Genomic DNA, 20,427 nt, shown 5'->3' with positions numbered 1-20,427 from the left:
TGTATATATATATATATGTATATATATATATATATATATATATATATGATGTATCTTTGTTGAGGGCAGGATGGCCTAGAAGTATGCACACTTGCATCTAAACTGTCTCACCTTCGTTCATAATCCCTACCCAGCTATCAATTGTCATGCTGGTGTTTCACAGGTGGTGTGATTCATCAATGTGTGTACTGTTCCTTGGAGGGACATTAAATCAGCATCCTGTCTGTTGTCATTGTTTGGTGGATGTTCAGGATCACACGGTCTCCTTTGCAAAGAATAAAGCGGTATCAACGGTACCATGAACAAATATCAAATTCCTGCCCGAACGACTGCTGTGAAGGCAATGGCAAACCACCCTGTATATCCCTTGCCAAGGAACTGCTTCAGCAGCACCAACGTGCTGTGAAGAGTATAGTACCTCAGAATAATGTCAATATAATGGAGAATTGTGACCCCCAAGCTCAACTGGCGCTTGTCACAATATGGTAAAATGGTCTGCAGTGCACGCAAGTTTATCTTAAAACTTCATGTTGAGATTTTCAAACTGGGGACTTACTTTTCCTAAACCCTTACTCTTGAGTCCCCCAAACTTGACCACTAAACTGACATGGTTACAAATCTACATTGCTCGCTTTGTCTAGCTCTCGTCTTTCGAACCCTCATCACCCCTCTGTATCGCCTGCTGTTTTTCCATCAGCCATTGCTCTGAATTCGTGAACAGGACTTTATTCCGGGGGGTCTCGCGAATAGATTATTTCTCAGAACAAACCCCCTGTGCCCCCCGGCACAGCTCGCCGCCAAGCCCTCAGCATCTCCCCGTCTCAGGCTCTGATTTCAGAGCGCGGCCCCCCAGGCCAAGTACAAATTGCTCCTAATAACTCAGCAATATTCCAATTTCCTTCCGTGGGCAATTAAGGACATTGTTAATTTATTTTGGAAAAAAAAAAGGAGGGGAAAAACCCAGACAGAGCAGCAACAGCTTGCACAGTCTGTGATGCTCAGTGTAGTTCAAAAACCTCGCTTTGTTGAAATCCTAAAATATATTAAACAGAACTCGTTAGGTTTGGGTTTCGACCTACAAGCAACAAAATGGTTGCCCACAGCCCTAAAAGCATTTTAGTAACACTTCCTGCAGCCTTGCATTTGGCACAGCAACAGCAATCCGATGAAGTACAGTGTCTCTTGTAGTGATGCTTGGTGCATACTGTTCCTTGAGACATTTAATAACTTGTCGCCATACTTCAGTTATGATGAATATGATGTGTGTATCTCCAAAGAGATGATTACCCGCAATCATATGGAGGTGCCAAGGCAGCTAGAGACCAGGAAAGGTGCAAATGAGGCAAAGTGGTCAACTTCGTGGCAGATCCATATTGCGAATTTGGAAATGTGAGCAAAAGATCAACTCAAAAGTCTCTTCTCTTGCCATCTTTTCTCTTTGAGCAAGTGGATTCGATGCACAAGGATTGGTTTGGGTTGAAGATTTAGCAGTGCCTAAAGTAGGGTCTTTCCAGTGGTCTTTTACAAACATCTTTCCTAGTACGTAGACAAGCTCACTTTCCTCCTTGGATGACATACTGAAGGGTTGTCCTCAGTCCTGTAGAGTTCTAATGTAAACCCCTGCGTCATTATGTGGGGAGTTTCGCCTGGCTCATAACAGAGGAACCCAGGTTCACATCCCATGTTAGTCCATTAAAAATAACCAATCCTTTCATGCCACACCGCGAAGTGCATAGGGTTACCGAAGCAGTTTAATTTGGCTAAAGAGTACAGTCCTGGATGGGTCACCACTCCGAATCAGGATACTCGAATGGCTTATTACCCCAGTAAGCTGGTACTCATTTTGCTGACCTTGGAAGGATGACAGGCTGAGTCAACCCACCTGGTGTTATTTCAACGACACAACAGGGGCTCAAAATCAAGACCCATATTTGTCCATTGTCTACGATCAATGATGCTTGTAATTTATGTTAAAAGGGCACCGATGCCTACTAATGTCCTTGTCCTGCAAGTGATTTATGTGAAAGCTCCTCCATGAGCCATAAGTACCTGTAAAAGTAAGAAAATAAAATCACTTTGCTGAGCCATTGCTCATGTATCAATTCACTGTTCAACCTGAAGGCTTCCCACTGGATACCTTTCCTGTATTGGTTTTTCACACGAAGGATGATCTCTGCTTTTCCAGTTTTCAATTTCAAACAACTTTGCATTATATCAGACTGTTTCTGAAGAGGTGTTCATTTCGTGAACTACGGAGATCATGATTTTTGGTCCGTCACATTCTTGCTCAAATGGAACTTTGCTCCCTTGCCCCGGAAACCAGACCTTTGTTTCACGGTAGAAACACCAAGCACAAGTACACACAGGCAGGCTGTGTCACCTGTGGTGCATCGTCCATTGTGTGCTTCAATCAGTAACTGATGTGCTCGTTTAACAGATACCGAATCAATCGTGTGCAGGGTGTTCGATGGTCGCATTGTCAGGCCTTCTGAGGCCTTGGTGCAAGATACAGGTATAATGGGTTGGGACTTTGCAATTTGATCTATGAACAGGTGCACAATGGCCTATTGTTTTCAAAATGCACAGTGCTTGAGTACTAGCACATGGAACAGTGAGATTAATTGCTGCCCCTCCAAAATCCCTGTGTTCTCTGTGATTTGCAGGATAACATTCTCGGTCTCCAGGACATGCAAAGTACAAAAGTAGTTTTGGTTTGAAAACAATTAGTTATGATAACTGATTACCTGCCTTATACATGGGGTTGCAAAGAGTGGGGTGCTTATGAAACAGGGGGCCCAGGCCTCCCATTTAGGTCGAAGTAGACCTTGATTATGTCCCATATATACTCCTTTAACTTTTTATTGTGATTTTTGCTTCTCTGCAGACAATATGGGATCCCCACCTCCTACCCCCCTCACACCCATAGAAATATTGTGGTTGCACCCCTGCTTGTGCAAACCTTTTTTCTTGCAGTCAAAGTGCCTGCTCAAAGCACATCATATTTGGTGTCAGAGATGGGATCCCTGCAAACATGCGCTTAAAAGATAAAGGAAAATCTCCAGGGTTTTTAGCCAATAAACCCGATCTTCCTTCATCCCATATGGAATGTCCAGTTGGAAATGTCTGGAGACCTCTGAATGTCTTGAATGGGCGACTACTGTGTGTTCCTCTTTTAATCTGGATCTCTTTACATAACTCTGCTGCTGTTCAACCTGCTCTTTATGAACGCATCGCGTTTGTGTTGTCTGCGGCACAGATCACGTGACCCGCACTTGCTTACACCAATCGTGATTTCTAGGAGCCTATTGGCATGATCAAATGGCGGTGCTTGTACCTTCATTATTGTACCTGTTGCAGAGCGTCGATATTGCCAAAGCAGTTTATTGGCAATGGTTGCACTGGGTGGTTTGCCATTACCTTCCCAGCAGTAGTTAGGGCTGGAATTTGTAATTTGTTCAGGGTGCTGGAGATAGTGTGCCTACTCTTCGTGAAGGACATCGTGGGATCTTTTTTAAGTCCACCAACTAATGATAGCAAATGGGACACTCATTTAACGTCCATCCGAGGGACGGCACACACATTGATGAAGCACCCTGCCTGTGAAACACCGTGATGACAGTTCATAGCTGGGTCAGGATTCTAACTCAGGCTAGACAGCTTCGAGGCGAGTCTGCATACCTCCAGATCTTGGCCATCTTGCCAGCCCACTCACTACCCCATTACAGGGTATCGGGCACATAAAACGATTCCTTATCCTCTTTGGTGTTTCAGCAGTTCATTAATGACCCTCCTGAGAATGCATGAGCAAAACTTTCCACATTTGGCTCAGTAAATTTACGTAAACCCTTGTTGCAGGTAAATACCTGTAATTAATGCTGTCTTTGTGAGGATATCATATAAATGGTGATGTACGGAGTGAAGGTTGTGGATGTGCATCAGGCTTTTAGAGAGACCCCTTTGTGTTGTTAGTTGGTTGTTGGTGGTGGTGGATTGGAAAGGGGTTGCGAGTGGTTTGGGGCCTGGCGGTGGTTGGCCTCCAGTTGTGTGCGCTGAGTCGAACATCTCGGCATGTTGGCAATGCAATTCAAGGATGGAATCACAGTTACACGGAGGATGTCTTTAGATATCACAAGTACAACCGTATCACCTGCAGCAGTTGCAACAAAAAACTCTTGAAGGGAAGACCGATGGGGCATGAGCGCTGCAGCAGGAACAGGACGATGGTCAGAACCACAAACTGGTACGAGCGTCCCTGAGCAGCTGGAAGTGATCATGGAGGCTTTATTTAAACAAGAAACAGCAACCAGGGCTTTTGAAGGGGGGAAAAAACCTCCATGACTCGCATTTCTACTTCCTGCGTGCGTACAGCATGCTGCGATGTGACAAGTAAATTGGAGGATGGAATTTGGACCAATAACGTGGTAAAGAGCCCTCGGTGGAAACAAATTTAAAGAAAGGGTGGATTTGGCTCCCCCTGTCCATGGTTCTCTCCTTGCTATGCTTATTGTTCAGCACTGGTCCTTGGGGGATGGTGAGAGGATTTCAGTGGTGTTGATGGGGTAGACGTCGGAGCACTTTCATTGATGATCCTAAGGAGTCGAGAGGAGAAGAAGAAAATGAGACTGAGACCTTTCGGTAGGATGGTTTGGGGTTGGGGCAGGAGTTGGGTGGGGGAGGGGTGGGTGGAGGTGGTCGTGGCGATCACAACGGAGGTCGCGAGCCCTACACGCGTGTCGTCCGTGAAGACACATGGAAACCATTTGGCTCATAAAAAAAAAACCTTCCTATGGCTTTCTGGCATGCAATGAGTGAGCTGCGAGCTTGCTTATACTTTTTGGTGCCACGGAGAGGGATCTCGGGGCCAGGCGAGATTTGCATGACCTGGGAATACGAGCTGTGTCTCGCTTCTTACTTCGTGCGATCCCTGTTTATCTCACTCGCAAGTGCTGACTTTGTGACTGCAGTCAGTCTTTGTGACTTTCAGCACCGACATCTTGCTTGCATGACCTCTTGGCTTTGCGAATGATCCCTGGGGGACGACACGGCCTAATTACCTGACTGTCGGTAATAAAGCACCACCTATTCTATCAGCTGCAGCAAAATGTCATTTTTCTTACCGCCATTGATGTACGTTCTTCATCTATTCAAATTCCCACATTTTTATTCACTTTGTTGGGCTTTGCAGGGTTCCATGTTTCTCCAACAAAGCACCAGTAACTTGATCCAACACTTAGGTCAGGTCAGCTTAGGTCACGCACGCACACACACACACACACACACACTTCTATATATTATACAGTACCGGCTCTTTCTGAAACAAAATACAATATAATTTAAACGATTACTGTAAATCATGTTAATTTCACAACATCCTATATTTATTTAACATATTTCAATTGTAAACCTCAAAATATAGTTCCCTTAGCTGAAGGAAGAAATTTAACCTATAAGCTATTGAATGGTTTTCCCGACCGCACGGATAATCAGCTGAACACCGTTCTTCCTCGAGGTTTCGGTGCTTTCAGCTTAGAACCTCTCCAAACAGTGGATCCACAACCTTGGTCACAGATCCACATCAATAGATTACCTACATAAGTAGATCCACAACCTCAGTTGCGTCCATGTAATCATCCCATCAATGCAACATCACTAATCAAACTTTACTTTCTAGAGGATTTAATATATCATCACAAAGTTATAACTCCAATCACACATTCCATGATATGATAATACATTAAGTCATGCACATCTTTAAAGATAATCTGTCGACTACCCAAAGCACGTCCACCACATTAACCACGAGTGGGATTACCTTTCTGGGACCCTGTGACTATTTTACAGCGAACTTAGTTTGAAGGTGGATTTAGGTAAAGGCCCTGTCACACCTTGACGATTTAGACAGCGTATGCCGACGTATGAAAATTTGTCTAAAACGCTGGCACACGTCGAAAACGTTATGGGTAAGTTTGTATACGTTAAGAGCACGCTGGCATACGTCGTAGTACGCCGAGCTCGTCGACAAATTTTCCATGCTCGAAATTGTTCAACGTATGCCAGCGTATGACACACACGTTCCGCATGCGCTGGCCATAAGTTGTAGGCACGTTACGCGATCGTTGACACACGTCGACACACGTTACTTGTAAGTTACTCATAAGTCGAAACACGTCGAGGTAATGTTTAGCGTCAGTGTTCCAGACTCCATGGTTTTTTTTTCTTGTTTTTTTTTCTTCGGCATAACGGTGATGTTGACACTTCGATTTATAGTGCGGTTATAATATAATATAATTAATAGGCTTCTGCTCAACGATTTAAATCATAACCGCACTAGAAATCGAAGTGTCAACATCACCGTCATGCCGAAGAAAAATAAAAACCATGGAGTCTGGAACACTGACGGGTTCCTCCTGTGTGAACCCCATTTTATATACTAATTCCCCTAAATGCTGCCAATACGCCATTATACGGTAGCTGTAAGTTAGAAACACGTTCAGTAAGTTCTGTGGTCGTCCGGAAGACGTCAAATACATCTACATACGTCAATGTGCGTTGGAGATACGTTACTCATAGGTTCAAAGCACGTTACTCATAGGTTAGAAATAAGTTTCGGGTATGCTAAACATTACCTCCACGTGTTTCAACTTATGAGTAACTTACAAGTAACGTGTGTCGACGTGTGGCAATGATTGCGTAACGTGCCTACAACTTATGCCAGCGTATGCGGAACATGTGAGTCATACGCTGGATATGTCGAAAAATTTTCAACATGCTGAAAATTTGTCGACGTACTCGGCGTACTACGACGTATGCCAGCGTGCTTCAACGTGCTTCAGCGTGCTCTTAGCGTATACAAAACTTACCCATAACGTATTCGACGTGTGCCAGCATATTCGGCAAATTTTTCATACATCGGCATACGCTAACAAATCGTCAAGGTGTGACAGCGGCTTGACACTTCGATATCTAGTGCGGTTATGATTTGAATCGTCGAGCCGCAGCCTTTTAATAGGCTACGCCACGTGATCATCGGCGATACGCTGCCGCGCTATTCATAAGTTAGACTATCGTTGGGCATAGGTTGTGAACACCGACAACACGCTTAGCATTTGTTGGTATAAGTTATCTATATGTGATTGAAACGTTCTGTGTACGTGACTAATACGTAATGCATACGTCCAACTCGTTATGAATATGTCCAAAACTGGGAAAAAAAACATCAATAGTTCAGCATACGCCAGCGTTTTGCATACATTTTGATATCTTGCTATAAGCTGGCTAAAACGTCCAGGTGTGACAAGACCTTAACTTTGGATATTGTCTTGAAAATGAGCTCATACAAACTTTGCGGAATAATGGGGGATGGCCGGTCGGAGGCGTTTTCCAAATTGGCCTCCATGAGAATATTACATACGAGCAAATACCATCTGTCGCTTCGCTGACGGGAACTCTGAGATGGTGGGGGGGGGGGTGATTGAGAGTGGTCAAGGTAGGGTGAGGAGATAGACGGGGGGAAGACAGAGAGAGGATGACGAAAGAGAGAGAGGAAGGAGGCAGAGTAAGGAGGGAGGGAGAGTGAGGAGGGAGGGAGAGTGAGGAAGGAGGGAGAGTGAGGAGGGAGGGAGAGTGAGGAAGTGGGGGGGGGAAGAAGTGAGAGGAAGGGAAGGCAGAAGTGTGGTGGAGCATCAATTCTGATGAACACTGTCTCATCAAAATGCTTCTGCATAGAATAACAGTGAAGAAGGAAACAAAACAATGTCTGAAATACATTTTCTACCAGTCATACTATAAATACCACCCAGAGACAAACACCGCCCAGATATATCCGGAGATAAACACAGTCCAGAGACAAACACTGCCCGGGCACGTCCGGAGCCAAGCTGTCTGGATACAAACATTGCTCGGACATGTCCGGAGATAAACTCCCATCCAGACATAAACACCGCCAGGACACAAACTCTTGTCCAGACATAAACACTGCCCAGACACGTCCAGAGAAAACTCCCATCAGGACACATCCGAAGATAAATACCATCCAGATACGTTTGGAAACAAACAACGCCTGGACATAACCACCGACCAGACATAACGGCCATCTGGATATGTCCAGGGACAGACAGACAGACAGACAGACAGACAGACAGACAGACAGACAGACAGACAGAGAGAGAGAGAGAGAGAGAGAGAGAGAGAGAGAGAGAGAGAGAGAGAGAGAGAGAGAGAGAGATATATATAGAGATGGGGGGGAGGTAGTGGAGCAATCAGAGAGAATATGTTATGCTTTGTGAACAAGACATATACCACACACACACACACACACACACACACACACACACACACACACACACACACACACACACACACACACACACACACACACACACACACACACACACACACACACACACACACACACACACTCACTCACTCACTCACTCACTTGGCCGATACCGGCAATTTTTCGGGAATCGGCAGGTTTAAGTCAGTGTGAATACCAACTGCTGTATGTACTGTATACAACCCGAAAACCATGAATAGGTTTCACCGAAAAACAACGTTGCATTTATATAGACGTGTTCACAAACATTAATCTTTATAAAAGCTGCAGGTGACTGGTGGAAAGAAAATTTGGCTCGGTAATTTGGAAAACACGTTCATACAGCAAACGGCTCGGAAATCGGGTGTTATTTCACAACTCGCTCTGAATGGACCACTCACCCAGGATGACAGCACACGAACTACTCGCTCAGAATCATGGAGCATGAACTTCTCACTCAGGATGACGGAGAACGAAGCACTCACCCAGGACGATGGAGCATGAACCACTCACTCAGAAAGCTGGAGCACGAACCACTCACTCAGGATGACAGCACACGAACTACTCACTCAGAATTATGGAGCATGAACTACTCACTCAGAATGACGGAGAACGAACCACTTTTTTTTTTCTTCGGTATGACGGTGATGTTGACACTTCGATTTCTAGTGCGGTTATGATTTAAATCGTTGAGCGGGAGCCTATTAATTATATTATATCATAACCGCACTAGAAATCGAAGTGTCAACATCACCGTCATACCGAAGAAAAAAAACAAAAAACCAGGAAGTCTGGAACACTGACGCGAACCATTACCTTGACGTGTTTCGACTTATGAGTAACGTACAAGTAACGTGTGTTGACGTGTGTCAACGTTCGCGGAACGTGCCGACAACACGTTACTCATAGGTAAGAAATAAGTTTCGGGTACGCTAAACATTACCTCGACATGTTTTGAGTTATGAGTAACGTACAAGTAATGTGTGTCGACGTGTGTCAACGATCGCGTAACGTGCCTACAACACGTTACTCATAGGTAAGAAATAAGTTTCGGGTACGCTAAACATTACCTCGACATGTTTTGAGTTATGAGTAACTTACAAGTAACGTGTGTCGACGTGTTTCAACGATCGCGTAACGTGCCTTCAACACGTTACTCATAGGTAAGAAAGAAGTTTCGGGTACGCTAAACATTACCTCGACGTGTTTTGAGTTATGAGTAACGTACAAGTAACGTGTGTCGACGTGTTTCAACGATCGCGTAACATGCCTTCAACACGTTACTCATAGGTAAGAAAGAAGTTTCGGGTACGCTAAACATTACCTCAACGTGTTTGACTTATGAGTAACTTACAAGTAACGTGTGTCGACGTGTGTCAACGATCGCGTGACGTGCCTACAACTTATGGCCAGCGTTATGCGGAACATGTGAGTCATACGCTGGCATATGTCGGAAAATTTCAAGCATGGAAAATTTGTCTAACACCTCGGCGTACAAAGACGTATGCCAGCGTACTACGAAAAAAAGCCAGCGTACTACGACGTAAGCCAGCGTGCTCTTAATGTACACAAACTTACCCATAACGTATTCGACGTGTGCCAGGGTTTTAGCCAAATTTTGCATACGTCAGGCATACGCTGGCTAAATCGTCAAGGTGTAGCAGGGCCTTAAGGAATGTCGAGCCAGGCTGTGGCTGCATACCATATAGGATCCCTTTAACCATAAAGCAGGTCTTCACCATGCCAACAGCAGATAAATAAATATAATGAATTTGTTCAAATAATGACTTTATCCACAAAAGAGTTGCTGTTTTACGTTGAGCAACCCTGGAGACATCGCAAAATTTAATTGCCAATGAAATAAGCATTGCAGATAATCTGCCAAATTGACTGCTCATCTGTGCACGTGTCATGTGGTACATCGGTTCGTGGTCCGTGCAAACACAATAACTTTATTTTAAAACATATGTTTTTCACCAGATTTGCTTTAGTTCCCTCTAGAGCACCTCACGACACCTCCGGAAATATGGACACATCTGGAAGACACTATGGATAGGCAGTCCCTCAGGGGGACAGTCCACAGGGTCAAGCAGTGAATGCATTAAATCAAAAAGCTCAATGAAGCGAGATAATTTTAGCACATTCCTAAATCTTTTGTTTACTCAATATATTTCTCCAAACAGTAGAAAAAGACAAGTTTAATGCTTTGGAAATGTCACATTTTCTTGTACATTACGAGGGAACATTGCCGAGCTTGCTTCAAGTAAATAGGTATATCGGCTTAGTTATAAGACTCATTATTTCTTTAAATTACAAGATTTCACTCCAGATTTCGACACTTTAGTCCAGACAATATCTGATCCTCAAATGGGAAATAATATTTCGATGAGATACTTCAATTAGTCCGTGAGAGTAGATCATGGAAAATCGCATCATATAATGCATGAAATCACACCATGCTCCTAATTTGAAAACTATAGCACTTACAAAAGTGAGGTATACAGCGATTTGTAGCTTTGATGAACAAGCATTTGATAATACTAGTAAGTGCCCGTACATGCGTGGCCGTACGTGCAAAAAAAGACAAAAACTTTCAAACCACGTGCCAGAAACAACAACCACACAGGCCGTTCCTTCGCTCTCGCATGCCCGTACGTGCGTGGCCGTACATGCGTGCCCATACGTGCGTGGCCGTACGTGCAAAAAAAAAAAAACTTTCAAACCGAGTGCCAGAAACAACAACCACACGAGCCATTCCTTCGCTCTCGCATGCTCGCTCTTTCTAGCACGCGGTTTGAAAGTATTTTTCATATATTTTTTTGGTTGCACGTGCGTGGCCATGCGTGCAAACCAAAAATTTTTTTAAAAAACTTTCAAACCGCGTTCCAGAAACAACAACCACACAGGCTAGTGTGTGCCAGTACATGCGTGGCCGTACGTGCGTGGCCGTACGTGCGTAGCCGTACGTGCAAAAAAAAAACTTTCAAATTGCGTGCCAGAAACAACAAATACACAGGCCGTTCCTTTGCTGTCGCGTGCCCGTACATGCGTGGCCGTATGTGCAAACCAAAAAAAAAAAAAAACTTTCGAACAACCACACAGTCCGTTCCTTCGCTCTCGTAAACGACGACTGGATTGGAGCATTGTGTTTATCTATAAATGTGCATAAGAAATTGAGAAATTATTAGAATACAGTGAGTCATCACTATCCGGAAGTCCGTACGTTGTAACCCGTAATGAGGAACGCGGCTGAGGATCTCTTCCCCAACGGCCATGCCTACACAGCAACGTGTCCTGTCATTGGTAACTGAGGCGCCCTTTCCCCATCGGCCACGCCTACGCAGCAACGTGTTCTGTCATTGGTTTGGTAAATAAATGGCCATAATTTGGGAAGCACTTGTCCGATTAATATCAAACCTTGAAAAGGCACATACTCAGGTCCCCAGCAATATAGCTGGCAAGTTTCAATTAGATCGGACCAGTGATTGTCGAGAAACAGCGGTCACACACACACACACACACACACACACACACACACACACACACACACACACACACACACACAGATTGCTGGAATTATAGATAGATGAGTGAGGAGAGTGAAGAAAAAAAAAACCTCAATCATAAAGAAATCGTTGTGGCCTGTTCCAAGTTGAGGCATGGTGGAGCAGACCAAAAAACTTGGCGGCTTCAGGCCCCAGCGAGGTTCCTGAGGATATGCCTTAAGACCCCAGGGAGAGTGGTGACTGAGGATGCGCCTGATAAAGGATATAATTAAATTTGGCCATTAATTGTTTTCAAAAGCGTTGCTTTAATTAACCCAAACACCCAATTTTCAGTCGTGCACTTCCTTGGAGTTTTCTTAATATGCAAGCAAAGTTTCAGGCTGCTAGATTTCATGGTTTTGGAGTTATGGAGGAGACACACTGACATTTATTAGTGTAAATACATAAGATTGAGGCTTGTGGAAGAGCAAGAACACAGAACACACAACAACGTTCACGGGAACAACAAAAGTTGACACAAAAAGCAGAATCCGAATCCAAAAAGATCACTACTGGTGTCCCTGAGTGGTGTAAAATAAAATCAGGCATACAATAATGACCCTTAAATGATGACGGCAGTCACGCCACACTCATTACCCGCTGATATTGCTATTATCCCAAAGGGTTGAGAGAGGGCGCTAGATACCCAGGTATCTAGTATCTAGTATCTAGTATATCTAGTATATCACGGGGCAGTACGCAATTTGGAATGTGGAATGGAGTCCCAACACATTAAATGACATAATATCCCAAACAGGGAAGGTACTATTCTTCATGTATATGACGGAAATAACTATTCTAAGAATCTACGTGCTGTGTTAATTTCAATTTCAGCATACGATTTAAAGAGCCATAACATTACCCCCTTCCCTTTCCCAGACTCATCCTGAGTCAGACAAAAAGATGACCTGGAGGAGTCTGGGACAGCCAATTCACCATTCCTGCCTGACATGCATGTGCAATTACCCCTTAGTATCTACTTATCTTGTTGCCTTATTGCTATCCCCCATACATGCAACAATTTAAACTTGATCTGTCCCACCTAATGCGTTAACTGACTCACACGACAACCTTATGTAACACCGAAATTGCCAGAATTTTGAAACTACATATACATAACCAGTGGGCTTTAAAATTCTACACAACTATATGCAACAATCATCAAATATTTACAAAGTCTGACCCAGGAGCTGAAGGAAAAAAAAACACATAGGCAAACATTGTTCATGCTGGAGGAGGAGACACCTGCTTGCCGTTGATGTGGATTTTTTTTAACCCACCTTGTTGTAATCGTTGAAGGATTCTACCTGGCCGATTGGGGAATTCTATTTGACTTCAGGCAGAGTTTAACGTTTGTCCGATTTGGTTATAAAATCCTGCATAAAACCCATTGACACTGATAAACCGATGTCCACACAAGTCCTTCCTTGTGAAACTATTTATTATTCTAATTATACACCATACACTTTTCACCCTTGTACAATGAACTTAAGAATCCCCATTTGTTGCAATATTATTTGGTTCTATTTCATTTATTCTTACTTTAGTTAACAGTTAGACCAACCCGATTCAATTCACTTCCACATTACATCAGAGAGTTTTATTCTAACTTGGTACTTGGTCAGTTCCAAGGAGTACAAGCTACTGAGATTCTAATACTTCCTCAGGTACTTGCACTGAAACAATTTTACATTTCAAAGCATTTTATACTTTCATGGGAGAGTGGTGGGGGCTATCAACCCAGACTGCAGACGTGTCCTTTTGACAAGAAGCCACTTCGTGCATTTCCAGGCAAAGGTTCGCTGTTATCAGCCCAGGTCACACTGCTCCAGACCAAGACATTTATCAACATTTCGGGAAAAAGTCTCTTGGCCAGAAAGGACAACCAATTCAACTTGTAGCATAAAAGTTACTTTTCTAAAACTCCATTTGTTACAATTTAGAATACATTAATATAAATTTTTCCCCCCACACCATCATCACCATCTCTTCCTCTTGCTCATCTTCTGGCTGGAGGGATTTCTACCAAAAACCAGCAAGCCATGGTCCAGCATACAGGCCATTTTGGGATGGCCCTTCGAAAAAACAAACATATATTCCTCCACTGAGCTACTGTACGGGGCAATTCTTGGTGTTGGGGGAACATGGCCACCACAACAAGGCAGAACGGCACCATGAGCCACTGAGCAGGTGGTCCAGCAAAGTGAAAGAGCAAGGTGAGTGGTACATTGGCCACAGAGCAAGTGTTACAACAAAGTGTATGGGCCATACTAAGGTGATGTGCAAGACCGCAAGGTGACAATACCAGCAAGGCTGCCAATGCAAGGTGGCAAGTGAGTCCTGTAAGGCGTCCAGCGTTGTATCTTTGGTCCTGGATAGATAGACGAACAAAAGCACGAGAAAAAGCCCACAGTACGATAAACAAAAAGGTAAACCAGGTAATGCAATTGTCACAAGCACCAGGTCTGACCAACATAGTCAGCCGGTCACTGGTGCCCACATACCTGGGACAATGGTGGTAGTGTTGGAAGAGTGAGCTCGAGGTTGGCCCTACAAGTCCGCTCCCACCCAGCATCTCCTAAACTATTACGACCAAAATTCCTCTCTACTTTCTGTCTCCTACGTCTTGTCTCCCTACAACCAAATTCCTGCCAAATCTCCCAAGATTCCTCGAGGAAGGAAAAGGTAGAATTACACAAAATTTTACGAACACTACATGACACATCTCATTGTTGATCATCCCAGCTGTGGATAGTGTGAAGGGGTCTTCATCAATCCTAACAACACTAACATTCTTACACATTTAAACTGTTCCCGAGGTTACACCCTGCCAGATATATTTCAGTTTAGTTCAGTTTATTCTTTTTTTCTACACTTCACTCAATCAAACAAATACAAGAAACACATCAAACAAGAAAACAGTGGAGGGATCCGACAAAGCAGGGCATGTAAGATTTCAGCTCCCTGTGACAATGTATTGTGATAAAAAAAATAAGTATATGAAAAGTAAAAAGAGAAAGAAGGAAGGAGAATATTGTAAAACAAGATAACTACATTGAGAATAACAAGGAGTTGGGCAGACAGAAGCCAAACCGAAGGAAGCTAAACAAGAGGTGAACACAAATGGGTGAACGGTGGTGTCGGTGTGGGAGGGAGGAATCAGCAAGAATGCAGTTCCTTACATGAGCATCTCAAAATCACTCATTACTCGTTTATTATCTGTGATTACTACATCAATTTCAATTTATCATATACCTATCCAAAAATATACTTTTGAGTTTACATTTAAAGCTACTTACACCCTTAGTTTACCGAAGGCTCACTTCAAGTGAATTCCACAGTTTGGGTCCAGTATAAATAATCGTTTTGTTTGCAAAGGAAGTTCTTGTTTGTTGTAAATGGTACATATCAGCTTGTCTTGTTGGGTAATTATGAATGACTTTGTTTTTCACCAAAATTTACGCAAAAAAAAATAGTCATTCATAATTATATAGCATGGTTCTTGGAAGTTTTGTGAAGGTGATTTGTGTTTTCAGTGTTCAGGCATATAATTCAATTTAAATAAAGGTATAAAGAGGTTTAGAGGCGTATAAATAAATTAATTCTGGGTTTAACCGCCGTTTTCCCCAGTGTCTACGACATCACCCTCTGTAACAGGTCACATTAGTTCTTCGTGCCTATTGTTTGTGTCATTTATAACGTCCTTATAAACAGTATTTCCTGTTTGGAATAATTTTCAATTTTGTTGAACTGCCAGGTAGTCAGACAGAGCAAAAAAAAAAAAAAATCTCACTCCTCTCTGCACATGTGCGATCATGATGAATTCAAAGCCAATACATGGTAAAACAAAAAAATTGTCTTCCTATTTATGTTCAAAATACAACATTCAATTTACACAAGTTGTTCCTCGATCATAAACTGATAAGATGGACGGACGGATGGACATGAACCAATTGCTTAACCCCACTTCTCGCTTCGTGCCATTCGGGGTAACAACACAGCCGTATGGCTCATGAATGGTCCATGTATGGCTCGTGTGGTCAATTTCACCTCTGGGTTGATATGTGGTGCGCGCTTGCAGAGTGGAATAGTGGTGGTGTATAGTGGGACCATGGGGATGTGGTAATGCCTAATCATTCCCCAGGAGACCAACTGGACCTTAAGTGCGCCGTCCAATGAGCAATATGTCAACTCATTATCCACTGTGCACACCTTACACCACACCTGTAACTGTAACTCAATCATATGTTGTTTACAAACGTGTCCTGGGTTTGCTCAGGGACAGGGGCTCACGCTTGGCAGTCCTCAAGCTCCACTTGATACACTGCAGCTATAATATTCCTCCAAGGGCTTTTAAGATTTACAGTCAGTATTCAAGTATGACATCATCACGTAAACCCCTTACTTGCCTCCTAAATCTTCATGCAAAGTCACATGTAATATCCATTGCTTCGTTCAAAAGTATCTTATTACATAACTGTATCGTATGTTAATCAACTGGCCTATCAGCAAAATAATAGGAATAAAAATAATAATAATAATAATAATAATAATATGAGTTCTCTTCCAAGGAATTTTAACATAGGACCAGGCTGTTAGTCCCATCAAAGCCTGCACTAGGATTACCAACTTATGGTTGTTTGTCCATACACCAGGCTTTTTCAATTCTGAACATCAAGCAAGGCAGCAGCATGAACCATTTTAAAAGTCTTTGGTATGTCTCGGCCGGGGTTCGACCACTGACCTCCCAGATATGGAGCAGACAGTCTCACCATTATGACACCAAGGCTAGTTATATTACAAATGTGAATGGATCAGAGGTTACCTGCAGAGGTAGGATGGGGGCAGAGGAAGCACACTTGCCTTTGAGCTATCTCATCAGACTTTGATTAACCACCCAACGGCAATCCGTTGGCCGAGTCCTTCGCAGACAGGGCGTTGAATCAGCGAGCGAATGTGCCATCCATCCATTGAATAGTTGGTTAACATGGGGTTCTGCCTGCAAGCTTTGTTTGCTTGTGGATGTTAAAGATCCCACGATGTCTTTTGATGGAAAGTAAGCAATCAGTTATTGTCGGTATTCTGAAGAAATTCCTCCAACGAACCAGTCCTGGTCCGCAGCAGAGGTGCGCACCGCCGGTTTGTTTGTCAATAGAAATGCCACATGGCGCCCCTCTGATCATCAATATCACGGGGCAGATCAGATCAGATTTTAATCTACGATCTATCCAAACGTTTTCAAAGTGCTTATTTTATAAATCCATAAAAACCGACAATTATATGATAATTTCCAAATCCTACATCTGATCTGTCATCATTGCAGCTCTTTTCAGAGCAGGTAACATTGAACAAATATTGTCTTATCATCGCTACTAAAAATGTGTGTGTGTGTGTGTGTGTGTGTGTGTGTGTGTGTGTGTGTGTGTGTGTGTGTGTGTGTGTGTGTGTGTGTGTGTGTGTGTGTGTACGTATGTGGGAGTTGCTGTTGTTGCTTGCTATCTCCACATGTAGATGGGTTCATCAGGAGGTGATAGAGACCGACCCAGTCTCAGTGTGTGTGTGTGTGTGTGTGTGTGTGTGTGTGTGTGTGTGTGTGTGTGTGTGTGTGTGTGTGTGTGTGTGTGTGTGTGTGTGTGTACGTATGTGGGAGTTGCTGTTGTTGCTTGCTATCTCCACATGTAGAAGGGGTTCATCAGGAGGTGGTAGAGACCGACCCAGTCTCAGTGTGTGTGTGTGTGTGTGTGTGTGTGTGTGTGTGTGTGTGTGTGTGTGTGTGTGTGTGTGTGTGTGTGTGTGTGTGTGTGTGTGTGTGTGTGTGTGTGTGTGTGTGGCGCTACTCCTACAGTTCTGGGTCGATTACATCCAGACTTGCTGCATAGGATCAGCATGACCCATTGGTGAGATGTATCAGTAGTTTCTGATAATGTATGCATACATAGGTGCACCGGGGTGTGGTTTAGCAGAGTCATGTGACCCGCCCATGTTCCGATGCTGTGCTGTGCTGTGCTGTGCTGTGCTGTGCCTGTATCCAAATTACACCTGTTGTTCCCACCAGAGCCTTCGTCCCTGTCCATTGAGTACATTACAATAGGGGTGTTTTTAACTTTGCCGATGGCCTTGGGGTGGTGTTGGGAATGGAGGAGCCAAAATTTCTCGAAATAAATGTGTCATGTCATGCTGCTCCAGGTGGAAGAGGGTATTCCAAGTCCCCCCCACCCTTTACAGTACAACATTCCAGTCCCCACGTTTTCCAGAACAGTGAAGTATTTTGAATTATAAGCAGTGGGTATGGTTTTGTTTCATGCACGTAACACGTGGTTGTTTTTTTTTGTTTTCGGGAGCGATTGAGGCAGCTGTCAGTTACCTATACACTGCCCAAATAAAGGTATATGTCGAAATAACGTGTTTCCAAGATCGTCTGTAGGGAAAGTACTCCGCTGGTCATGCATGATCACGTACCGTACTCCATGCAGAGCGTCGGTGCTTCTGAAACAGTTACTAGGCCACAATCCTGGTCGGGTCACTGCTCCGACTCAGGAAGTCAGTGCAGGTATTTGTGATTTGTTTAGAATGCCGATGATAGCTCGTGTACTTTTTGTGACGGACACCGTGTGATCTTTAATATCGATATACTAATGCCGGCAGATGTGACGCCAAATTTAACATCCATCCGAGGGAAGAAACACACATTGATTAATCACCCTGCCTGTGTAACACCGACATGACAGTTTCTAGCTCGGCCGAGATTTGAACGCTGGCTGGACAGTTCAGAGTTGAGACGATCCTGAATAATGTCTTATGTTCGTTTACTCCCTCACCCTACAGATGTGATGCCAAATTTAACGTCCATCCGAGGGAAGGAACACACATTGATTAATCACCCTGCCTGTGTAATACCAAGATGACAGTTTCTAGCTCGGCCGAGATTCGAACGTTGGCTGGACAGTTCAGAGTTGAGACGATCCTGAATAATGTCTTATGTTCGTTAACTCCCTCACCCTACCCTCTCTCCAAGTTTGGACTATCTTGATTTTTCCATTGCTCATGAAGTTCGTGAACCCAAAGATACCATATTCAAGACATTTGCAAACGATTAAAGCCCCTCCACACCCTGCACAGTTGTTTTCCTCTGCCCATGTAATTTGTTTTTATTAAACTTGCACAGTTCCGCAAGCAGAGTCAGCAAAATGAAATATTTCGTTGTGTGATGCTCCTACAGTACTCATAGTGCATACAGTGGAGCCAAAACAACCACTGGAAGATCCAAACATAACAATTCTTCCTCCTCGTCCACTCTCTTGGCTCCTGAAAGGTCCCACGACACTAATTATCCAATGAGCACAAGGAAGATGCAGCGAGGTCCTTGTGGAGCAAACCTCACCTTCCCACATCCTACATGTTGCGGGTGGTCGCGATCAAGCACTGCCGGCCAGATGGCGTGCAAAGAGAGAGCGAGGATGTGAAGGTGTCATTTTATAAACGGGTGTACTACTGTGCACACACCTTGGTCTGAAGGTTTTTCATCGATTTATATTCCATGGGGAAAAAAAAAACAATAACATTCACAGGATTCATTTGCTGCTGCTTTCAGTCGGAGAGGAAAATGAAATCTACATCCCTTAGTTACATTATTCCAAACAGTGCTGCACAATTTGCCAAACAGGTAGCGCTGGTGTCAGAAATGCAGGTGCAGGCAACTGTGGGCTGCCTCAGCTGGTGAAGGTGAAATCATGGTAAGTTTTCATTCATTTGACCGCCACTTCGCAAGTACATATTAGGTGATATACCGACAAATGAATGAAAAGTTAGCGTAAGTTCACGAATACCACTGCCTGCATCTGCATGATAATGCTGCATGTTATCTTTTTTTTCATTTGCAGCATAAGAGTTGGAAAGGTGGTTCAAGTGCGCAAGCGATGCGAGTGCAGTATGTGCAGTTGCATCAGGTGTGCGGATGAAGCGGTGACAAGGTAAGGTATTAATGGTTTCAAATCGAAAGAAGCAGGGTAGAAAGAGTGAGCTTATAAATATGGTGCCAATGATGAAAGGGTTACGGATTCCGATAGCTAAATCAGATGGCCCACCAGGTGCATGGCTGACATTCCGATGGCTCGACAACATGGAGTGTATCTGCAGCTGTCCGGTGATTCATGATGGACATTATGTTACCCGGCACAGCCGACACGTTCCTTGGTGATGTTAAGGTGGTTTTTCAAACTGCAAGAAAGCGAAACAGTATGTCCTTTATTAAAGGGAGTTTGTGCAATTCAACAACCGGGTGTGAATGCCACGCTGAAACACCATGTGGGCAGAACAGGTGTGAAGACACGTCATGCTATCCAGCATGTGTCATTCGGTCCATAGTGCGCCTGGTGAGCATGCAATCACTGCCAGAGGTCTGCTCGGTATGTTGATTCGGCAACAACATGTACTTTTTTATATTTAATTGATTATTTTTATGGAGATCTTGGTCTCATGGAGTTGCTTCTGCATAATCTCATTGAGTTGTACCTTTTCTGCGGATTCCAAGGATTTTAATAGACAATGGGCATATTGTACGTCACAAGA

The 20,427-nt window shown here is 43.7% G+C and overlaps 1 long non-coding RNA gene across 1 annotated transcript; it reads left to right on the top strand.

Annotated features, from left to right (window-relative positions):
* Positions 1–18,113: 18,113 nt before the first annotated feature.
* LOC147012139 (uncharacterized) lies at positions 18,114–19,976 on the top strand. The gene is made up of 3 exons (XR_015052068.1): positions 18,114–18,409; positions 19,079–19,592; positions 19,740–19,976. It is a non-coding gene; the product is annotated as an uncharacterized LOC147012139 (long non-coding RNA).
* The last annotated feature ends 451 nt before the right edge of the window (positions 19,977–20,427 follow it).

This window comes from Eptatretus burgeri, chromosome 15 (assembly GCF_056783735.1).
Source record: "Eptatretus burgeri isolate ZD-2024b chromosome 15, Ebu_testis_v1, whole genome shotgun sequence".
NCBI classification, from domain to species: Eukaryota; Metazoa; Chordata; class Myxini; order Myxiniformes; family Myxinidae; genus Eptatretus; species Eptatretus burgeri.
This window is presented reverse-complemented; position numbering and strand designations above follow the sequence as displayed.